The sequence below is a fragment of the Urocitellus parryii genome, chromosome 5 (assembly GCF_045843805.1).
Source record: "Urocitellus parryii isolate mUroPar1 chromosome 5, mUroPar1.hap1, whole genome shotgun sequence".
Classification (NCBI taxonomy): Eukaryota; Metazoa; Chordata; class Mammalia; order Rodentia; family Sciuridae; genus Urocitellus; species Urocitellus parryii.
This window is the reverse complement of record NC_135535.1, coordinates 109,242,164-109,262,998: the sequence shown is the minus strand read 5'-3', so window position 1 is coordinate 109,262,998 and position 20,835 is coordinate 109,242,164.

Genomic DNA, 20,835 nt, shown 5'->3' with positions numbered 1-20,835 from the left:
GAGGACAGACAGATGGGAGTGGTGAGAACAGGAAGTTAGGGGGATATTTTTATAAGATGGATCCACTGTGCTGACCCCCACATGCTTTCTTTTCCAAGAAGCAATTTACCTGCAGTCCTGCCTGACCACAGTGGACAGGATATATCACTTTCCTCAACAAACTACTGGTTATCTAAAGGAGAAATGCAAGCCTGAAATAAAGTTGTCAACAGGAACCCAAGTTACCCTGAAGGGGGGAGACTTTTTGTGACCCTTTTCACAGACCAGCTCTCAGAACTCAGGGAGACGAAATTAATTGAAGTTAGAACCCGTCAACATGGGCCAAAATGACCTACAGTTGTCTTGGCAGTTGGGGACTTGAAAGTCTGATGTAATTCTGCTGTCAGTCAAAACTTAAGAAATGGACATAGGTTGGATTCTCTGGAAACTTCTCTGGGATGCTCAATAAAACTGGAGTGAAGGACAGGTTTTGTCCTGTTATGCTCGAATTCGGGATCCCCAAGAGACCACCAGAGACCAAGATGGATATAAGCAGCAAAGAGGTGTTTATTTCGAGCTAGCTCGGTCCTCCACGCACACACAGCAACAGGTGACGCTGAGAAGCCCCAAGCCCAAGGTTTGCAGCAGTTTTATACACTGTTTGGGGAAGGCAGGGACTTCACATACATCATAGCATCTCTTAGCAAATCATCACACACCGTGGGAAAATCATAAAACAACTCTAAAACATGATTAGCACATTCACTGGCGGGAACAAGTTGGGCAGGGGTGATTGGTTACTACAAGAGGGGGATTCATTTGAACTGATTGGTTTAAGCCATGAGGGAGTATGAGCTGAACTACATGGTTTCCTAACATATTATCAACCACCATAAACTACTGGGAGCATTATCCCAGGTATTTTCCCTGTCTCATGCTTATTGGTGGTTGCTAAGGAGTTGGTATGGGTCCCCACCTAGCCTGACTGAGTCAGGGACACCTGCCGCTCAGATCTCTCCCCTTATTTACAGCAGGGTGGCTATCTGCCTAGGAGTGCTCTGTGGGTCTTTCCATGGACAAGGGTCACATCCCCTTCCTTGGACAGGCTTTGCTCTGAGGTAGAGGCTGGTTTTTCAGTCCCTCTCCTCTCTGAAAGAATCCTTTTTGTTTTTTTTTCCCCTTGAAAGTATCCCCTTTTCTCCTTTCTCAGAAAGGGGAACTCATGCCTGTTACTCTGAGCAACATGTCCCAAGAATCAGGCTTTGGAGGATGGGTCTTTGTGCTACCTCAGTTTCCCAGAAGCCCCCCGTCCTGTAACAGGATAAAGAAGTTGTAAAAGAATTTAGATGATCTAATCCAACCTCCACATCTTATAATTGAAGAAACTTAAGAAAAACAAGATAAATGAAAGCCTTCTAGCATCCATTTGGGGAGAACAAATCCAGAGATCAAGGAAGTTTATAACTAGGACAATAGAAAATAAAGTGTAGGGGAAAAACTGTGCATTGCTGGGAGTCTAGACTCCATATGAAATCACAATCTTCCTGGCATCTGATTCTGATTTTGTGGAAGTTATTTTACAACTCTGTGAGCTACAGACAACTGGTAGCAGTGCAAAATAATTCTTGCCTATAGAGATGTAGATCAATTTTGTCTAGTGGAGATTTGGCTAATTTCCCAGTTCTACCTCCCTGGGCACATTTATTTCAATTTTGTTGATCTTTGGATTTTTTTTTTTTTTTTACAATTGTAAATGCTCACCTTGATCCTCTTTAAAGAGTTGCATAATATCTTTGTTGTGTGTTTCTTGTTATGTCTATTTGAGACTCCCAATTTTTACCTCCATTTCAAAATTACTCTAACAACAGGGACGACAGTGAACAAGGCGACCCACACCTGCTTGCTATAGGGGAAGTTGATCAATGTTACCAGATTGCCAATTGTTCAACAGAAGCTGAAAATCTAACTTTTGTGAATGTGTGAAACCTCTTATATTTGCAACTAATGAAAGCAATATAATGTGTGTTAAAGAAAACTCACCGGTTGTCAGATGTGGACAGTGGACTGTACCATACTTTGAGTTACTCCATGATGTATAGAACAGTAGTAGTGCATAACCCTGAGTTACTCCTTTTTATAAAATAGCAGTTTGCCTTGAGTTCCTGCATTCTGAGTTTAAGTGCCAAGGTAGAACAATTCTGCACCTTTGATGTACAAGTAAACAATCACCATCTGCTATCCAACCATAAGGCACAAATTTATTTATTTATTCATTCATTCCTTCATTTAAATAAATAAATTAATAAATCTAATAAATAATGACCATCTGTGAGCTTACCAAATTAAATTATAATAAATAAATTAATTAATTAAATCAAAATGAAAAAAAATAAATCTAATAAATAATGACCACCTGTGAACTTACCAAATTAAATTAGAAGCACAAGAATTCGTGAGCATATCAACCCCATATTTGGAAAATCCAGGCCCATGAGATTATCAAACACACTACAATGAAGAACTCCAATGAAGCAACCCTCTCACCCAAGACCCATAAAAAGAAGAGTAGTCCCAGACTGGTTGTGGCAGCACACACCAACCCATCATCAGACTGACTGGGAACAGGTCTGTCCCTGAACTTCAGCTCAGCTCTATCCTCCTGCTTGATGTTGCCCACCTTGAAACTGTCTGCTGAGGGGGTTTTGGCCTAAAATAAGTTCTGCACTCTGATAGCTCTGCACTCTAGCTATCAAGTTCAGAGTTCATAATGTTATTTTACCACCTGGTTTATGATCTTAATACCTGCAATTGTCACCAGAGGAGGTCCTGGAAAGGGGAACTTTGACTTAGGGCAAGTGGGGCCTGTGATATTTGTGATGAAATGGAATTTCAACCTGTCTCAGGAGAGGCACAAATATTGATTTAGGAAAGCGAGGAATATACATTCAAGGGAGAAAGTGGGTCATCTTGAGAGTGAGAGACAGCAACCTCTTGGTCTGGGAGTTAATATGTTCAGGGACAGTTGCTAGAGGATGGACTAGAGGTGAAACTGAGGTTGAATTAACACAATTTCATGCCAGTTTTTCTAACACTTGCACATTGCTTTTGTATCATGTTATTTTGAATCATGTTTTTTTTTTTTTTTCCGGGCAAGGACATGGATCAAGGGCATGAGGAGTTAGGTTACTTATGAATTGCTTGTTTTGCTTTCCAAATGATTAGTGGGTGTTTCCTGCATTCCAACAGCTCATGGGTGCTCCTTTTTTGAGATTCAATATGTCTTTCTCTGAATCTCCACATTCCTATCTCAGGGTGACTCTTTTGCTTTTGTATCTGCCTTCTACTTTGCTCACAGTGTAGCCTCCTAAAACCATATGGCCACCTTAACCCTTTCTTAGCCTTTATGTAGCAAGTATAGAACACTGTGTAAACTGTGATGTGTGGTTTGAGTAGAATAGATATTAATAATTGAGATTGGAATAAAAGAACCTGTGACTATCTGGCTTATGACTACCAGGTGAACAATGAGTACTCGTGAACGGAAACCAATGAAAGTAATGTAATTTGTGAGTTTATTGATATCCAATAAATTCAGACATTATTGTCAAGTAGTAGTTAGAAATGTAGCAGGGTCAAGGGGTTTCTTTAAATTGCCTTTAATGAACAATCAGGTCACTTGCAGAAAAATAACAGGTATACTAACCCTGAGAATAAGCAGATAAAAACAAAAGGAGCCATTTAAGAAATGCATAAAAAGCAAAAATCAATGGGGTTAACTCCTGACAGGGTCTCCTGAGGTCATTGTAAAGTTAAGATTTATGGTCATAGGTTTCTCAATGTATTTCAGCAGATGTATTAAGATGAAGCCTTCCTGGTTATTGACCCCAGCACCTGCATTAACATAGAATTGACTTGTAGATGAAGCTCCTTGAATAGGAGAGTCACCCTGAAAGTTCTGGAAAGAAACAAGGAGGGTCAAAAATCCCCCACTCTACATGAACGAGGAGAAAAATATCTGATTGGTGAAGACTGCAGAAGGTAGAACCCAGTTCTCCAGATAAACATCCAACAGTAATATATTTGGAAGTAGAATTACTTTTCCTTTGTTATTTTCTGCTCAGAGACAATCCGCTTTCTCTCTTGAGTGTTCTTTGCTTGAGTCTTACTTTACTTTTACTCAAAATGAAACTATCTTGCTTGACTTTTTATGTCTGACTCTAAATTTCCTTTCATGGGGACACAAGAATTGAGGCTTGGAGCTTCAGCTCCCCGCTCTTCTGTGACATGTGCGACATGCTGGCCTAAATTCCACTGAATGCTCCTTATGTATCTTCTTATTTTCACTGCACCTTGTGAAGTAAATATCATCACTTGATTTTATAGGACAGTGGTCAATGTGCCAAATGTCAGAGAGTAAATGGCAGCAGCAGGACCTCTCCCAGGTTTTCTGTCCAGCACTGTTTTCTCATGAGCAGTTGGAGATGGAGGAGGACATGACATGCTTTATGGTTGTGTCTGGGCCCACCTAAGTCTGAGAGTCATGTGAGACAGACTGATGCTAGAGAGGGGAATCAGTAGAAATGGAGTCTGCGTTCCACAGAGACAATATACAGGCCTAATCGGAGAAAGAGAAGCAGGGAGGAGGCTTCACCTTGAGCAGAAGGGGAACAACATGGATTGAGAAATTTAAGCAGGCCAGAGACCCTCACCTAGAATACCCTTGCCATAATTAAGCTTCTCCACTTGTCAGATCAGCAGAATATCTGCAGAAGGGCACTGTGGTTTGAAGCTTCCTCTTTGTTTATAAATACCAGGTTTGCAAAACAAAAACAAAAACAACCCCCCCCCCCAAACCAAAATCAAACAAACAAAACTTGCAAAATCCTGTCTGTCTAGAGAATGGAACAAAACACGCTTGTCCTATGAACCTCCTAGCCCCTTTTCCCCCACACTTGGTATAAAGTTAAAAGAATTTCTATACTGATGGTTCCAGAGGAAGAACTCTTCAGCGAGAGCCACCCTTGAACCCTGCAGTGAATAAACCTGCTTCCTGGAAATTCCTCAGGTGTCCAGCCTCTTCCATCCTTCAAAATCAGTGTTGTCTCTCTGCCCAAGGAAGAAAAAAATGAGCCAGCTTTTTATCAAGTGCCTGTGAGTGGGAAAGGGTCTCGTATTCTATGATAATTTCTTTGAGTTTCTGGTGGGAGATTCTGTTAATATTAATTAACACCATCCCACACCTTTGGTTTGACTAGGAGGTAAGAGGCACATTTCATACATTGTGAAAGTGGGGGAGTAAGAAAAGACTTTTAGCAGATAAAGATTGTAAATTAAAGCTTTCGAGTGAAAGATTTCAGTGAGTGACAGATGATGAGTTAAGACCCAAGAGTGAAAAATCGTTAGTGGTGTAAGGAAAGAACTGAATGAAGGCAATGAAAAGAGGAGAGGCAGCTCAACAGTGACTCAAGGTTATTTGGAACAGACCTGCGCTGGGGGACCAAGTGGAGACTGGACCCTCTCTTCTGCTTACGGCCTAGGATAGATATAAGAGCATGAAGGAATGTGGGGATTTTGTGATTAGGCTGTTGCAAGGGGCTTGTCAGGGATGGGTCCTTGTGGTGTCATTTCCATTCTTTGAGGTGGTCACTGTTCTATGCCAAAGTAGGTGTTTTCAGGATTCTAGTTCCAGATAGCAATTTCCTTTTTTTGTATGATCATGAAGCATTGTCTAGGATTTAGGTCAGGCTGAGTCAGAGTGACTGTGAGGTGACTCTTGTTCTAAGATAGAGGTTGATTCAAAATGGCACTGCCTGTGTCAAGTTCTTTCTAACAAGTGGCTAACAAATTATGAGTAAGACCCAAGAGCTTGTGATAATGTCCTGAAGTCACCTACACTTGGTGCTTGTGGTTGATTTGATTAATACTAGGAGAGTAAGAAAAGGCACATTGCATACATTGTAAGAGTAAGGATGTAGGAAGACTTTAAGCAATAGATTATGATTTAAGGCTCTAAAGTTTGCCATTTTGTCCCCGGTTTTTGTTCCTGTCTGTCTCATTCCCCTGTGAGAGATTTTATCTTCCTTATTCTTTAGAGGAAAAGAGGAGGCGGTCTCTGTTTTCTTGTGGCCGCTTGAGGCTGACTTATGGATGATGATCCAACCTACCATTGATGTTATAAAGTCTCTTACTGCCTGATCTACAGGGCAAGATTGGCAGTACAGGCTCTTGGTCTAGGATTGGTAGTGAGAAAAACAAGCCCATTATTATGGGATTCTCACACAGAGAGACAGGGCACTGGGGCATTCTGCAGGAAGCAGTGTTTTATGAGTGCTGGCACTGGCTCAGCAGATTGTCATCCAAAGACTGAGCACTGAGTGAAGTGGGTATTGTTTTATAGCCCCCCCCCCACCCACATATACATTTTCTTCATCTTCCCTATATGGTCACATACTATTTTGTTTTGTTTTGTACCAGGAATTTAACCCACAGACCCACGGGTGCTTAACCACCGAGCCACGTCCCAACCATTTTTTGTATTTTATTTAGAGACAGGGTCTCCTGAATTGCTTAGGGCCTCACTAAGTTACGAAGGCTGGCTTTGAACTTGTGATCCTCCTGCCTCAGACCCCCAAGACACTGGGATTACAGGCATGCTCCATGCCCTGGAGCCCCAGTGGTAACATACATTTTAACTGAATATTCTATACTATAAAATTGTTACGGAGTTGTGATATTGTTGCACACAACAAGATTACAGTAGATTGTTGCAGATTTATGCAGAGTTGCACTTGTGCACCAAGTGTGCCATGCCACCTGCTCTTTGTTTTAGGGGTGAGTGTGCACATGGTTACTGATGATTGGTGTGTGTGTAGTTATTCATGGCGCACACATACGTCACTTATCTCTTCATTTTGGAAGAGATCTTACCACATATCCCCCTTTGATGCTTGGATCCCTTCAGCATCAAATAGCATCATCCTGATTTAATGGCTTTGATTTCCATAACATCATAACATGCACAACCATTTTAATTTCAACCATAGCCTCCATTAGAGTGGAGACATCTTATAACCAGGGGTGGCAGGCAGAGTAGGAGTAGGCAGGCCCCCAGCATTAAAACAACAACACTTAGGAGAGTTTTAAATTCCCCTAAAGTTGAAAACCATCCTCCACATAATTTCCTGGGGTTCTAGCCTTTTCAGGTCTGGACCAGGATGTGGGTGATCTTTTTCATACAATCTGTAATTTCTTCTATGACCTTGCCTTCATCATTGATTTGTAAGCAACATTTGCTCAGGTTAAATTTCCCACATACCCCACTTTTAGGAACAAGCCAAGTGGTTTTGCTAGATAGCATTATGCATTTGAGTATTTTGTTTGGCTAAATAAATTGAGGGCTTGTGTAATCTCATTAGTTATAATTTCAACAGAAGGTTGTAGCCTATCACGTAGATGGGAGTTCAGTATCCAAGGACCCATCCTCTTCCCAGGTGGCTGGACTGTAATAGTGAATTATCTGCTCAGGTGGCCATTCATCATCTTTCCAGGCACAAAGTGCCAGGGCTCACTGCTCTCTTTGGGCCTCTTGGTCTTTATATACTGGGACTCTCAATTGCTCCCCTCTGGCTAATGGAAGAAGAAAAAATGAGGGGTGAATTGTCCCCAGTACACAAGATCTGGATTGGAATCCAGACAGGTTAGCATAGGCAGCCCTTCCACATATCCAGAAGAGCCTGCCTGGGGCTTGCCGTTTGATTTCTATGGCAGCAGTATCCCAGGCTTGTTTGAGGTTAGGGAATTGACAGGGGTGGGGATTTGGTTCTGTGCCATTTAAGAATCTCCATTGCTGGGGAAGTTTTGGCCCAGATAATTAGAGTTCTATGATGGTAACCAGTTTTCTCTCTTGGGCAAGATATATTTTCCAATAATTGAGGTTTTGAGGAACCAAACCCAGTAATTAAACAGGGAAATGTTTCAATATAGACCTTCTGGGGGAAGTCTAGCTCTTTAGTCTCCCATAGCCATTGATCCCCCATATAGGTTTCTCCACATACATAGCAAGAAGAGATGTTCAGAGATTGAACTACTATCTACCAAGACTAGGAATAGGTTTCTGGTTGTGATGGAGATAGGAGGTGGGCTTTTTCTCCATTTCCTCATAAAAGGAATGAAAGAACTGGTGGGAGGAAGACTTAAGTGAACTTGTGACTTAAGTGAAGTATAGTGTGATTCCTGAGTCAGTGCCCCATCCAACTATGTATATGCCAACTCCGTGGCTGGTTTTCCAACCTGAGTCTTTAGGGTCAAGTATAGTGAAATGAATAGGGTCAGGCTCCCACTTTACAGTTGGGTGTAGCAATACTCTTTTGAAGAGAGCAGTTTTGCTATTATTCTCCCATGTTGTCCATGTGATATACTCCAAGAGGGACAAAAAGAGCTTGGTATAATCAGTGCATAGGGACCACATGCCATTTGCAGGCTATTGGCATATATACTTGTCATTGAATCTGTACCTCTTTTCCCCAGATAAGCCTTCACATGAGGTGATGGATATATGGTGGGTCACAGCAAGTGCCCACATCTTATTCATGACCCTACATGGTTGCTTTAGATTAGTAAGCTCAACTTTGTAAATTAGTGGGCCCTATTACAATCACCTTCCCTCGAGCTTCAGACTTCCAGCCAATCCTTAGTTGGGGAATTTTGTGGATTGAAACAAGTATATTGATCCTCATGTTGGCAGATAGAATAGATGATCTTATTTCGATTGCAGGTCCCTAAGACTGTTCCCTGGCAAGAGAAATGGATATGATAAAGTAGGATTCCAATGATACCTCAGCTTGATCCAGTCATGTGGAAGCATGGGCCATAGGATGAGGGGCTTAAGTCTATCTAAAAACAGGAGCCAGATCAGACACAGCCAATAGCAATGACACATCCTACCAAAAGGAGGTAAAAGACTGCTAACGCAGTGCCAGTTGGCCAGAGTAGTTTCTGCTAATTCTATGGTGAAAATTAAGGCTAAGATTGTGGCAACAGGGAGGAGTACTTGGTGACTCTGCCAAAGCTTTACAGAGAAAAGACTAATACAGAAAATAAGAATAGTCCATTCATCCCAACAGACTGTTGATTCTAGAAGTTTCTTCCATGTATAAATTAGTCAGCTTTGGAGGTGGCTAAAGCAGATCTATTATCCTTTGGGGTCTCTCAGGGTGCAGCTTGCTTGTTTTAGATGGTCAGCTTGCACAGTGCAGCTGGATTGGAAATGCACTCCCAGTCATAAGAAGCTAGTTTCACTCTGCTCTGGTGAATCCAGGGGACCCACCTTGGCTACCTTCACTGCAGTAGGGGTAGATAAAATGACAGTAAAAGGACCCCTCCAAAGAGGTTTTGGGGGTTGTACACTCCATGCTTTTACCCAAACAGCAAAGGGGTGGGCATCAATGGTCAGGTTCACTGGTAGCATTCCCTAACCTAATGGGGTATAATGGGCCAGGTTGAGCCAAGAGCCTGCATCTGTTGCCTCAGTGTAATATTGCCAAATTCCTTTAGATCTCCTCAGATAACTTTTATAATGGGAGAAGGAGATCTATAGAGAATCTCATAACGGGGGAACCCTGTCTGACTAGTAGAGCTAGACCTAATTCTTAACGAAGTGATTGGCAACACTTGGCTCCAGTGTGGGTGGGTTTCCTGACAAGGTTGACTTAATTGTAAATTTAAAGTTCAGTTCTTTTGTTCCACGTTCCTGGACCTCTGGGGACAGTATGCAGTATGTAACTTCCAGGTGATCTTCGATCCCTCTGCCACCAATTGCACCAATTCAATCACAAATTGCACTTCTACCCAGCCTGAGAAAGTACACACAAAAACTAGCAAATATTTATAGCCCTAGACCTAGGGGAGCTCAGTGAAGTCCACAACTATATTTTCAAATGGGGCCTTGCCAACACTTTGTACCCCAGGGGAGGCCTCAGTGGCATGACTTGGATTATTCTGAGTACATGTTTCACACTGTTCACACACTGCTCAGGCTATGCTGGAGAGCCAGGGAATGTAGAAATATTGACCCAGTGTGGCCTCGAGAGCCGTCCAGCCAATGCGGGTTTCCTAGTAGAACTGCTTGACAAAGACTGGGGCTGGAGCCTCAGGAATTGCTATTTACCAATTTACCACCCAGGAGGTAACTAATTTCCATTTTCAGTTTTAAACCAGGTGTTCTCATGTTGTGAGTAATTGGCATCCCATTTTGCCAGTGGACTAAGAAACAGGATGGCCATTAGGGCCATTGGTTCTGTTGCCCCCTTGGGGGCCGTGAACTTTGCCTCTCAGTCTGCTTTATGATTCCCCCAGCAACTGTAGCATTTCCCCTTTAATGTCCCTGACAATTTATGACTGCAACCTTTTTAGGAGCCCATACAGCATCTAAGAGTTCAAGAATTTCTTTGCCATACTTTGTCTTTCCCTCCTGAGTTTATTGGGCCCTTTTCTTTATACAAAGTTCCATGTATGTGGAGAGTGGTGAAGGCTTAGAGTCTGTGTATATATTGACATATAGCCCTAATGTCAGTTGAAGGAATCCTATCAGCACAATGAGTTCTGCCTTTTGTGCTGAGTTCATTTTGGTAAAGGTTTCACTTCACTGGTGGAATTTAGAGTCACCACAGAATACCCAGTAAGGCATTCTCCCCCTTCCACAAAACTTCTATCATTGGTGAAGTACTCGGCATCAGGATATTTGAGAGGCTGCTCTGTTTAATCTGGTCAGCTGGAAAACACCTCATCCAGAACTTCAATGCCGTCATGATCTGGTGGACCTGGCCTGACAGGCAGTAGGGTCAAGGAGTTTAAAGTCCTCACTACTTCTGGGTGGGTGCGTGGATTTTCACACAGCATTCCTTGATATCTGACCATCTGCACATTATTCAGCCAATATTGTCTCTCACACACCATTAATGTCAGCATTGAGTGTGGCACTTGGACCATTAATTCTTGTCTCATAGTGAGTTTGTCACATCAGATGCCAAGAGGGCCACAGCCACAAGTGCTCATGGGCAGGGTGGCTGGCCTTGAACAAGATGGTCAAGTTGCTTGGAGAGTTATGCCACTGAACGTTGCCATGACCCCAACGTCTGGGTTAGGACTCTCACTGCAACACCAGTAGACTTGTGTACATTCAGGAGAAAGGTGTGGACATGTCTGGGAACCCCAGCCAGGTGCTTAGGTGAAAGCTTGCTTGATTTCCTCAAAGCCCTTTCATTGAGCTTGTACCCATAACAATTCCTGGGGGAATTCCAAAATTGAGAAGTCTCTCCACATGCCTTTGGATCCCAATCTGTACCTTGCAAGGAATGAAATATTGGTTTTGGTGGGCAGGTTCAGCCCCTAGCTTTAGTTCTACTACTATTGAAGGTATGTTTGGGGTCAGTTCAGGAGGATTGACTTCAGCCCGCACCCCAGTCAACTTGAAAGGAAGATCAAGTCTACATTGTGGCCTCTCCATGAGCCTGTAGAGGAACCACTCTTCTCCTTGGGGGACTGTGAGAGTCAGGATTTTTACTTCTGGCTTTCTTAAGGTCAGGGTGGCTTAACTGTGAGAATTGAAGATTACCTGGGGCTGCAGGTTTCCCAATAGGCCCTGATACATTAAAGCTACAGGGCATATGGGGAGGTATAGCGATTTGTGAATATCTTTACGGCCACTTAAATTGCATTGTCGAGGCAGTAAGAAGCGGGTAACAAACTTGACTACCTGTGGCTCCCGCAATAGTGGCTTGTCTCTGCAAGAGGGGCCCTATAGGTTGAGTTATCACAGATGTTCTGCATGGGTATTGACTAGACCATGAAGCTCATGGGTGGGCCCCAATGGTGATTTGGACCATAGGTTCCCAGGAGCCTAACAAAATGTAGCCTGGTCTATCCTAGTCTTCCTCATTGTTTCTCATGGTGGCCAACCCAACAAAATTGTCCTCAGGGGCTTCGTCACTGTGGTGGTTGGTAATATCCTTGAATCACTCAGCCTCTCCCCTTCATCCAGGGACTGGGTGATAATCCTCTGACTGTGAGGGGTACTCATTCTTCCAATGACTTTCTTGGTGGCAATGAGAATACTGGTTCCATCTTAATCTCACCTTTGGGTGAGGTAGTTCTTCTTGTTGACTGACTTTGGCCTCAGCTCTGGACCAACCAGATGCCTCTCCAGCAGTGCCCCAATTTTTCCACTAGGGAGGTGGCAAGCAGATCTAACTTCATCTTCATTCTCTGGTCTGCCTCATGCCAGGCCTCTTGATTTCAGTCGACAGATACTTTTGTCTCAACCTCCAATAGTTGGCTTGCATTCTCTTCAGTGAAGCCCTCTAAGTTTTGTAGTTTATGCCAGATGTCTCCCTGGGCCTAACTGGTAAAGGCTGCATTAACCAACCATTCACTGATTTTCCTTTGCTTCTGGGTCCAGGAGGGTGTAAAGATGGAAGGCTTTGCATAGCCTCTCATAGAAATGACTTGGACTCTCTTTAGGTGACAGAAGAATATCTGAAATCCCCAGTCATTATTAGGGTCCCATCAGGGATCTTTCTTGGGAATTGGGCATAAGCCTTGGCATTTATTGTTCCTGCCGGTGGGTTTTCCACCAACCACTTTTAAAAAAGCCTGATAATTTGGGGGAATTCTTCAGTGTTAAACAGAGTCAGAAGTAGCTGGCAGCAATCAGTCCAAGTGGACTTGTGGGTCTGAGTAATGAATTTCATTAATCAATCATACCGTGAGACTTCTCAGGAGGGGGTATGGCTTCTTGTTGTCCACTTGCACCAGACCATCTTGATCACAGTAGATGGGCTCCTGGGTTTCTCTCCATGGCACTTGCAGGGCACCTCAGCATCTATTGACAGGGGGGCTGCCAGTAAGGTACTTCCCAGGGGGAGTATATGGGGTTAAAACTGGTGGCTTTTGGATGGCTATGGTCAGGGGAGTTTTGGGTGGCTTTGTGGCAGGAGTGGCCTCAGGGATGTGAGCAGCCTCTGGCAGGTTCCAGCTGCAGTAGTTATAGGGCATGCAGACAGCAGCAGGGGATACAGGGGTTCATACCGTGAAGGAATCTCCTCTGGCATCCCAGATGGAATGGGATTTGGAGATTCTGGTTGGCATTGGAGAGAGCCATCACCCAAGCTATCATAATTTTACAGTTCTCTTCCAGATAAGCCTTCCGCCAATGTGGCTGAGAGAGGACCACGTTTGGCCAACAGTTAATGTAAGGGAACTGGTGAGGGTGCCTGGGGTCCCCTATAATAACCCTAAACACCTTGCTAACTTGTTTTTTATCTAGTGACCCCTTTGCAGGCCAACCTACTATGAACTAGGGCCAATATTTTTCACAGAAGGTCTTGAGTTTAATGGGAGTCAACTTAAGTCCAAAGTCTCTAGAATATCTCTTTTTGAAATTTTTTATTATACACTCTGGAGGTGGGGAGTTTACTCTGTTTGCCACCCATTTCCTTCCCCTAAAAGTCAGCAATCACATATTAGGAGGGGGGTAGAAAAAGGGAGGGAGTGAGCAATCACTTTGTCCCTCTCTGGCTGGTCCCCTTGTGGAAATTTTTCAGGCACCTCTTAACATTGGCAGGCCGGTAAAAACCCTGACCCAGACCAGGTAAACAGACCTTGTGGAGAGCCTGGTGCTGCCATAAACCATATGAAATTACCATGGATTCACAGATCAGGACTCCACAGACATTCCAGGCCTAACCCATCTCAGCCACCACTGATTGGCATTCAAAGTCTCCAACATTCCGCCCAGTACCTTAGAGTTGCAGTTTCATCTCATGCAATCTAGACTACTGGGGAAACTCTGGAAGTTGATCAGGCTTCCCTTCTGTCTCAGGACAGGTCTAGCTCTTTGACGAAGGTTCCTATGGGTCCAACAGGTAGAACTCCCTGAGCTGGTTCCTGGGGCCCTACCAGATTCCTTTGTGCTCTGGGAGTCCTTGCTGCTGGCAAGCTGAGAGGATTAATCCCCTACGGATTAATCAGCCTGCTAGTGCTAGGTGAGATCACCTTCTCTGGCGTCCTGGGATCCACACCCTGCTGACAAAGGAAGTGTAATTACAGCCTCTGACTCAGACATGAGCCCCCAAGAAATGTTGCAGGATTCTCACAAAGAGAGACAGGGCACTGGGTTGCTCAGCAGAAAGCAGTGTTTTGTTAGTGGCTGAGCACTGACCTCAGCAAGCATTGTCTTATATAAGTCGTCTTTGTCTTCCCTATATGGTAACATATTTTGATTAGGCATTCTATACTATAAAATTATAACAGAGTTGCGACATTGTCACACACAACAGGATTATGGTGGAGTTGTGGCAGATTTATAGCAGAATTGCTCCTGCACACTGTGCCACTCTGTCTTCTCTTGGTTTTGGGGCACAAGTGCAGATGGTTACTGATGGTGAATGCACATGGTTATTGATGGTGCATGTGCTCATCAGTTTTCTCTCTGTTCCAGGGGAGGTCTTACCACACCATCGTTTTTTTCTGTCAAACCAGAGAAACTCTGCACCACCTCCCTCCACCTTCACTGCCTCAGTAGTTATTTGCACTCAACCTAGGGGAACTTTGCTGCCACAAGAGAACAAAGGGAAGTGGGGACAACTAAAAGATACATTTCTTTAAATAACCCAATAGAAGATAGTAAAGTTGGCCCTGGCCAATGAGTAATGATTAAGTATCCTCTTTCACCAATAGTTGTTTGCATTAAAGATTGTGAGATCAACCCTTATCAAATGGGCAATGATCCAGTAGCTTTGTGTCAGAGATAAGGCTGAGCACACTGCCTGTTCAGCGTGCCTGCTTTAGGTTTTGATAGCTGTGTGCCTATTAACGCTTGGAAGTAAACTTCTCACCTTGTGGATGGAGCTGATTAGTCTCTGAAGTGTTTATTTTGGCTCCTGGGGTCCGTGACTCCCAATATTTCCAACAACTCTGGGATCATATTCTCCAGGATAGGGCCCATTCCTTGTCCCAAGGAGATGCATCCCATTGCCTCATTGCAATGTCCTTCAGGACTCGGAATTTTGTCCTGCCTGAGCAGAGAATGGACATGAGATGGTGAAATAAATCTCTTTCAGCATGGCAAGGGAAAGGGACCCAAGGAAAGAAGTTTCCCCATAATCAGGCAACCCTGTGCACAGGCCAAGGTGGGGCAACACCTTGGAGGTCAGGACCAGGTTAAGTAAATTATCAACTTGGGACTACCCTTGTGGTTGGGAGATTCAGAGGACTGATGGTGAGTGTGCTTGAGACATGTTGGGTGACTCCAAGCAAGTGTGGAGTCTTGCTCTGTGGTTCCATGGTGGTCTTGTATAACTCAGGGCAGAATCAGTTGGGTGACTGATTCCTAGTTGGGGCTATATATTTACCCACCAGTGTCAAGAGACACCCAACTTTTCCCTGAGGGAAGCAGCCAGAGATAGGCAAAGCTCAAGAAATCAGGAGTGAATGATTTCCTCCATCATTTGTTGGGGGAATGACTTTCCATCTGGGTTATATCTGGTTCTTTTTGTTACAACTTAAAAATGGGAAAGAGCCAGAAAAAAAGGGAATTCCTGAACAGGAGAAACAAAAGAAGCCTATACCCCCAGACAGTTCCACTTGGATTCATGCTTCCTTAAATGGGCTGAGAATCCATGGACTAAAGCCAAAGCAGTTAATGATTAGATATTATTGTTTTGTCTGGACTCAGGAATCCATCTTAAAATCTTCCATCTCTTGGTCAAAGTTCGGCTCAGACAAAGATTGTGTCTGTCAATTATAGATAGAATTTATAAATGATAAGAACCCAGGGAGCCAAGAGGAAAGAGATGATGTTCTTTGTTGCTGCTAGGGACCCATCCTTCTCTATCCATTACACACTCCCCCAAACCCCATTTCAAAATCAAAAGTCAAAATGAAGGGGAAAAATGGTCAAAAGTGCCCTATGTATGAGTTTTTGCCTCCTATGCTAAAAATGGCAGTTTTCTTGTATTCTTTAACTGCCTACCTGATACGCATCTAAAATGTGAGCTACATGAGCAGGTGCCCAAATTAGTTTGAGACCAGAAAAGTATCACTTTTAAATCCAAGCTGCTGTGGGACATAAAAGACTCTTTTTTTCTTTTCTTATACTCTGAGATTCTGCTCTCAGTAAGCTCCTCCCTAATGTTAGATAGAAGGAGGGAATTGAGGGGATCTGGAAAAGCTGGCTAGACCACGTCCGGGACCTTTTAAGGCTGCTTAAGAGGTCTACATTCTGTCTTGGGACAATGCAGGCATTCCCCCAAGCTGTAGGAGTCAGCTCTGAATGGGAGCCCGATGGACCCAGGAGGATGCCCTATATCCTGTGGCTTTCCTCTTCTCTCCAATTGGGCATAAGGAAGGAAAATAGAAAGATCCCATATATACAAGTCTACTACACCTTGAGAATCTTTAACTGAGGATTTCATGAGCTCTCCCATTCTTTAAATAGCTGGACTGACTCTAGTCTGTTGCAAAAGTGTTCTCAGGTCTGACAAAGATATTCCACGTGCTCGTTTACTAGAGTAATTATGGCTATGTCTTTTTTGTTGTTGTTGTTGTTCCAGGGATTTAACCCAGGAGCACTCAACCACTGAGCCACATTCTGGCCCTTTTAATATTTTATTTTGATTTAGGGTCTTTCCAAGTTGCTCAAGACCTCGATAAATTGCTGAGACTAGCTTTGAACTCAAAATTCTCCAGTCTCAGCCTTCTGAGCTGCTGGGATTACAGGCATGTTTCACCATGCCTGACATGTTTTGTTTTAGAACATTTTTTTTTTTGAGCTGATGCTTTTTGTTGTAAATTCAAGCTTGATCTTGCATGCTTAAATTAGTATTCTTTTTTCCAATCAGTCTTGTTTTATCAAACCATAGAGTTGTTGCTGTTTTTAAGTCATCTATCTGCTTTTCCTGCTATCTTTATAGCAGGAATTAAGAAATGGATTAAGAAATTAAGAAATGGATTCAAATGCCTTTTAGTTCATGTGACTTAGAACACTTTAAGAGTTTTTATGTATCCTGGAGATTAATGTTCTATCTGAGGTGCAGGTGGCAAAAATTTCTCCCATTCTGTAGGCTCTCTCTTCATGCTTTTGATTGTTTCCTTTTGTGTATAGAAGCTTTTTAGTTTGATACCATCCCATTTATTGATTCTTGACTTTATTTCTTCTGCTTTAGGTATCTTGTTGAGGAAGTCATTTCCCAAGCTGACATGATGGAGTGTTGGGCCTGCATTTTCTTCTTAGTAGATGCAGAGTCTCTGATCTAATGCCTAGTTATTTGATCCACTTTGAGTTGAGTTTTGTGCAGAGTGAGAGATGGGGATAAATTTCACTGTGCTACATGTGGATTTTCAGTTTTCTAAGCACCATCTGTTAAGGAGGCTATCTTTTCTTCTGTGTATATTTATGGAGCCTTTGTCTACTATGAGATAAATATATTTATGTGGGTTTGTGGCTGTGTCTTCTATTTTGTTCCATTGGTGTTCCTGTCTGTTTTGTTACCAATACCATGCTGTTTTTGTTACTATAATTCAGTAGTATAATTTAAGGTCTGGTACTGTGATACCCCCAGCTTCACTTTTCTCACTAAGGATTGCTTTGTTTATTCTGGCCTCTTATTTTTCCAAATGCGTTTAATAATCGCCTTTTCTATTTGTATGAAGAATGTCATTGGAATTTTGTTGTTGTTGAGTTTTTTTGTTGTTGTTGTTGTGGTTGTTGTTGTTGTTTTTGGGTACTAGGGATTGAACTCTGGGGCACTAAACTCCTGAGCCATATCCCCAGCCCTAGTTTGTGTTTTGTTTAGAGACAGGGTCTCACCGAGTTGCTTAGTGCCTAACTTTTGCTGAGGCTGGCATTGAACTTATGATCCTCCTGCCTCTGCCTTCTGAGCCGCTGGGATTATAGGCATGTGCCACTGCCCCTGGCCATGTCATTGGAATTTTGATAGGAATTACATTAAATCTGTATAGCCCTGTTGGTAGTATGGTAATTTTGATAATATTACTTCTTCCTAACCAAGAACATGGGAGATCTTTCCATCTTCTAAGGTCTTCTTCAATTTCTTTCTTTAGTGTTCTGTAGTTTTCATTGTAGAGGTCTTTCATCTCTTTTGTTTGATTGATTCCTAGATGATTTTTTTTGCTATTGTGAATGTTATAGTTTTCCTAATTTCTCTTTCAATTGACTCATCACTGGTATATAGGAACTCTATTGATTTATGGGTGTTAATTTCATATCCTTCTACTTTGCTGAATTTATTTATGAGTTCCAGAAGTTTTCTGGTGGAGTTTTTTGGGTCTTTTAAATATAGAATCATGTCATTGGCAAATAGGGATATTTTGAGCTCTCTTTTCCTATTTGTATCCCTTTAATTTATTTCTTTTTCCAATTTCTCTGGCTAATATCAAGTACTATTTTGAATAGAAGTGGTGAAAGAGGCCATATTTATCCTGTTCCAGTTTTTAGAGGGAATGCTTTCAGTTTTTCTCCATCTAGAATGATGTTGGCCTTGGGTTTAATGGATATAGCTTTTACAATGTTGAGGTATGTTTCTACTATCCCTTTTTTTTATACCTTTATTTAGTTTGTTTCAGTGGTGCTGGTGATCGAACCTAGTGCCTCATGCATGCTAGACAAGCACTCTACTATTGAGCCACAACCTCAGCCCCTATCCCTAGTTTTTCTAATGTTTTAAACATGAATGGGTGCTGTATTTTATCAAATGCTTTTAATGCATCTATTGAGATAATCACGTGATTCTTTTCTTTAAGTTTATTGATGTGGTGAATTACATTTATTGATTTCCGTATGTTGAACCAATTTTGCATTTACATATGTTGAACCAGTTTTGCAAGTGGGAATGAAACCCACTTGATCATGGTACACTATCTTTTTAAATGTGTTTTTATATGTGATTTTCCAGTATTTTATTAAGAATTTTTGCATCTATGCTCATAAGGGGTATTGGCCTGACTTATCTTTCTTTGATGTGTCTTGGTCTGGTTTTTGGTATCAGGGGATACTAGCTTCATAGATTGAATCCATCTGATCCTGGGCTTTCCTTTGTTGTAGATTTTGATGGCATCTTCAATTGATCTGTATAAATTTTCTATGTCTTACTGGTTCAATTTGTCTCTAGAAATTTGTCAATGACTTCACGATTTTCTGTTTTTGGAGTAAAAGTTTTCAAAATAACTTCTAATTATCCTTGTAGTTTAGCGGTGCCCATGGTGATATTTCCCTTTCCATCACAAATGTTAGAAATTTGAGTTTTTTCCCCCCTTTCTCTCTATTAGTCTGGCTAAGGGTTTATCAATTATATAGATATATTTTTAAAGAAACAACTTTTTGCTTCATTGATTTTTTTAGTATATCAAGATATACTCTACTGTCATGTATAACTAAAAAGAACAAATTAAAAATGCTTTTAACAGAACTAGCACCATCAAAATGGCGATATTACCCAAAGTTCTCTACAGGTTTAATGCGATGCCAATCAAAATCCCAATGGCATTTCTTGTAGAGATAGAGAAAGCAATCATGAAATTCATATGGAAAAACAAAAGACCCAGAATAGCAAAAGCAATTCTAAGCAGGAAGTGTGAATCTGGAGGTATAGCGATACCAGAGTTCAAACTGTACTACAAAGCAATGGTAACAAAAACAGCGTGGTACTGGTACCAAAACAGGCAGGTGGACCAATGGTATAGAAGAGAGGACACAGAGACTAATCCACAAAAGTACAACTTTCTTATATTTGATAAAGGGGCTAAAAGCATGCAATGGAGGAAGGATAGCATCTTCAACAAATGGTGCTGGTAAAATTGGAAATCCATATGCAAAAAAATGAAACTGAATCCCTTTCTCTCGCCATGCACAAAAGTTAACTCAAAATGGATCAAGGACCTAGATATCAAATCAGAGACACTGTGTCTGATAGAAGAAAAAGTTGGCTACGATCTACATACTGTGGGGTCGGGCTCCAAATTCCTTAATAGGACGCCCATAGCCCAAGAGTTAATAACAAGAATAAACAAATGGGACTTACTTAAACTAAAAAGTTTTTCCTCAGCAAGAGAAACAATAAGAGAGGTAAACAGAGAGCCTACATCCTGGGAACAAATTTTTACCCCCCACACTTCAGATAGAGCCCTAATATCCAGAATATACAAATAACTCAAAAAATTAAAACAATAAGATAACAAATAATCCTATCAACAAATGGGCCAAGGACCTGAACAGACACTTCTCAGAGGAGGACATACAATCAATCAATAAGTACATGAAAAAATTCTCACCATCTCTAGCAGTCAGAGAAATGCAAATCAAAACCACCCTAAGATACCATCTCACTCCAGTAAGAGTGGCAGCCATTATGAAGTCAAACAAAAGAGTACACTTGTACACTGCTGGTGGGACTGCAAATTGGTGAGGCCAATTTGGAAAGCAGTATGGAGATTCCTGGGAAAGCTGGGAATGGATCCACCATTTGACCCAGCTATCGCCCTTCTCGAACTATTCCCTGAGGATCTTAAAAGAGCGTAGTATAGGGATACTGCCACATCAATGATCATAGCGGCACAATTCACAATAGCTAGACTGTGGAACCAACATAGATGCCCTTCAATAGATGAATGGATAAAAAAAATGTGGCATCTATACACAATGGAGTACTACACAGCAATAAAAAATCACAAAATCATAGAATTTGCAGGGAAATGGATGGCATTAGAACAGATTATGCTAAGCGAAGTTAGCCAATCCTTAAAAAACAAATGCCAAATGTCTTCTTTGATATAAAGAGAGCAACT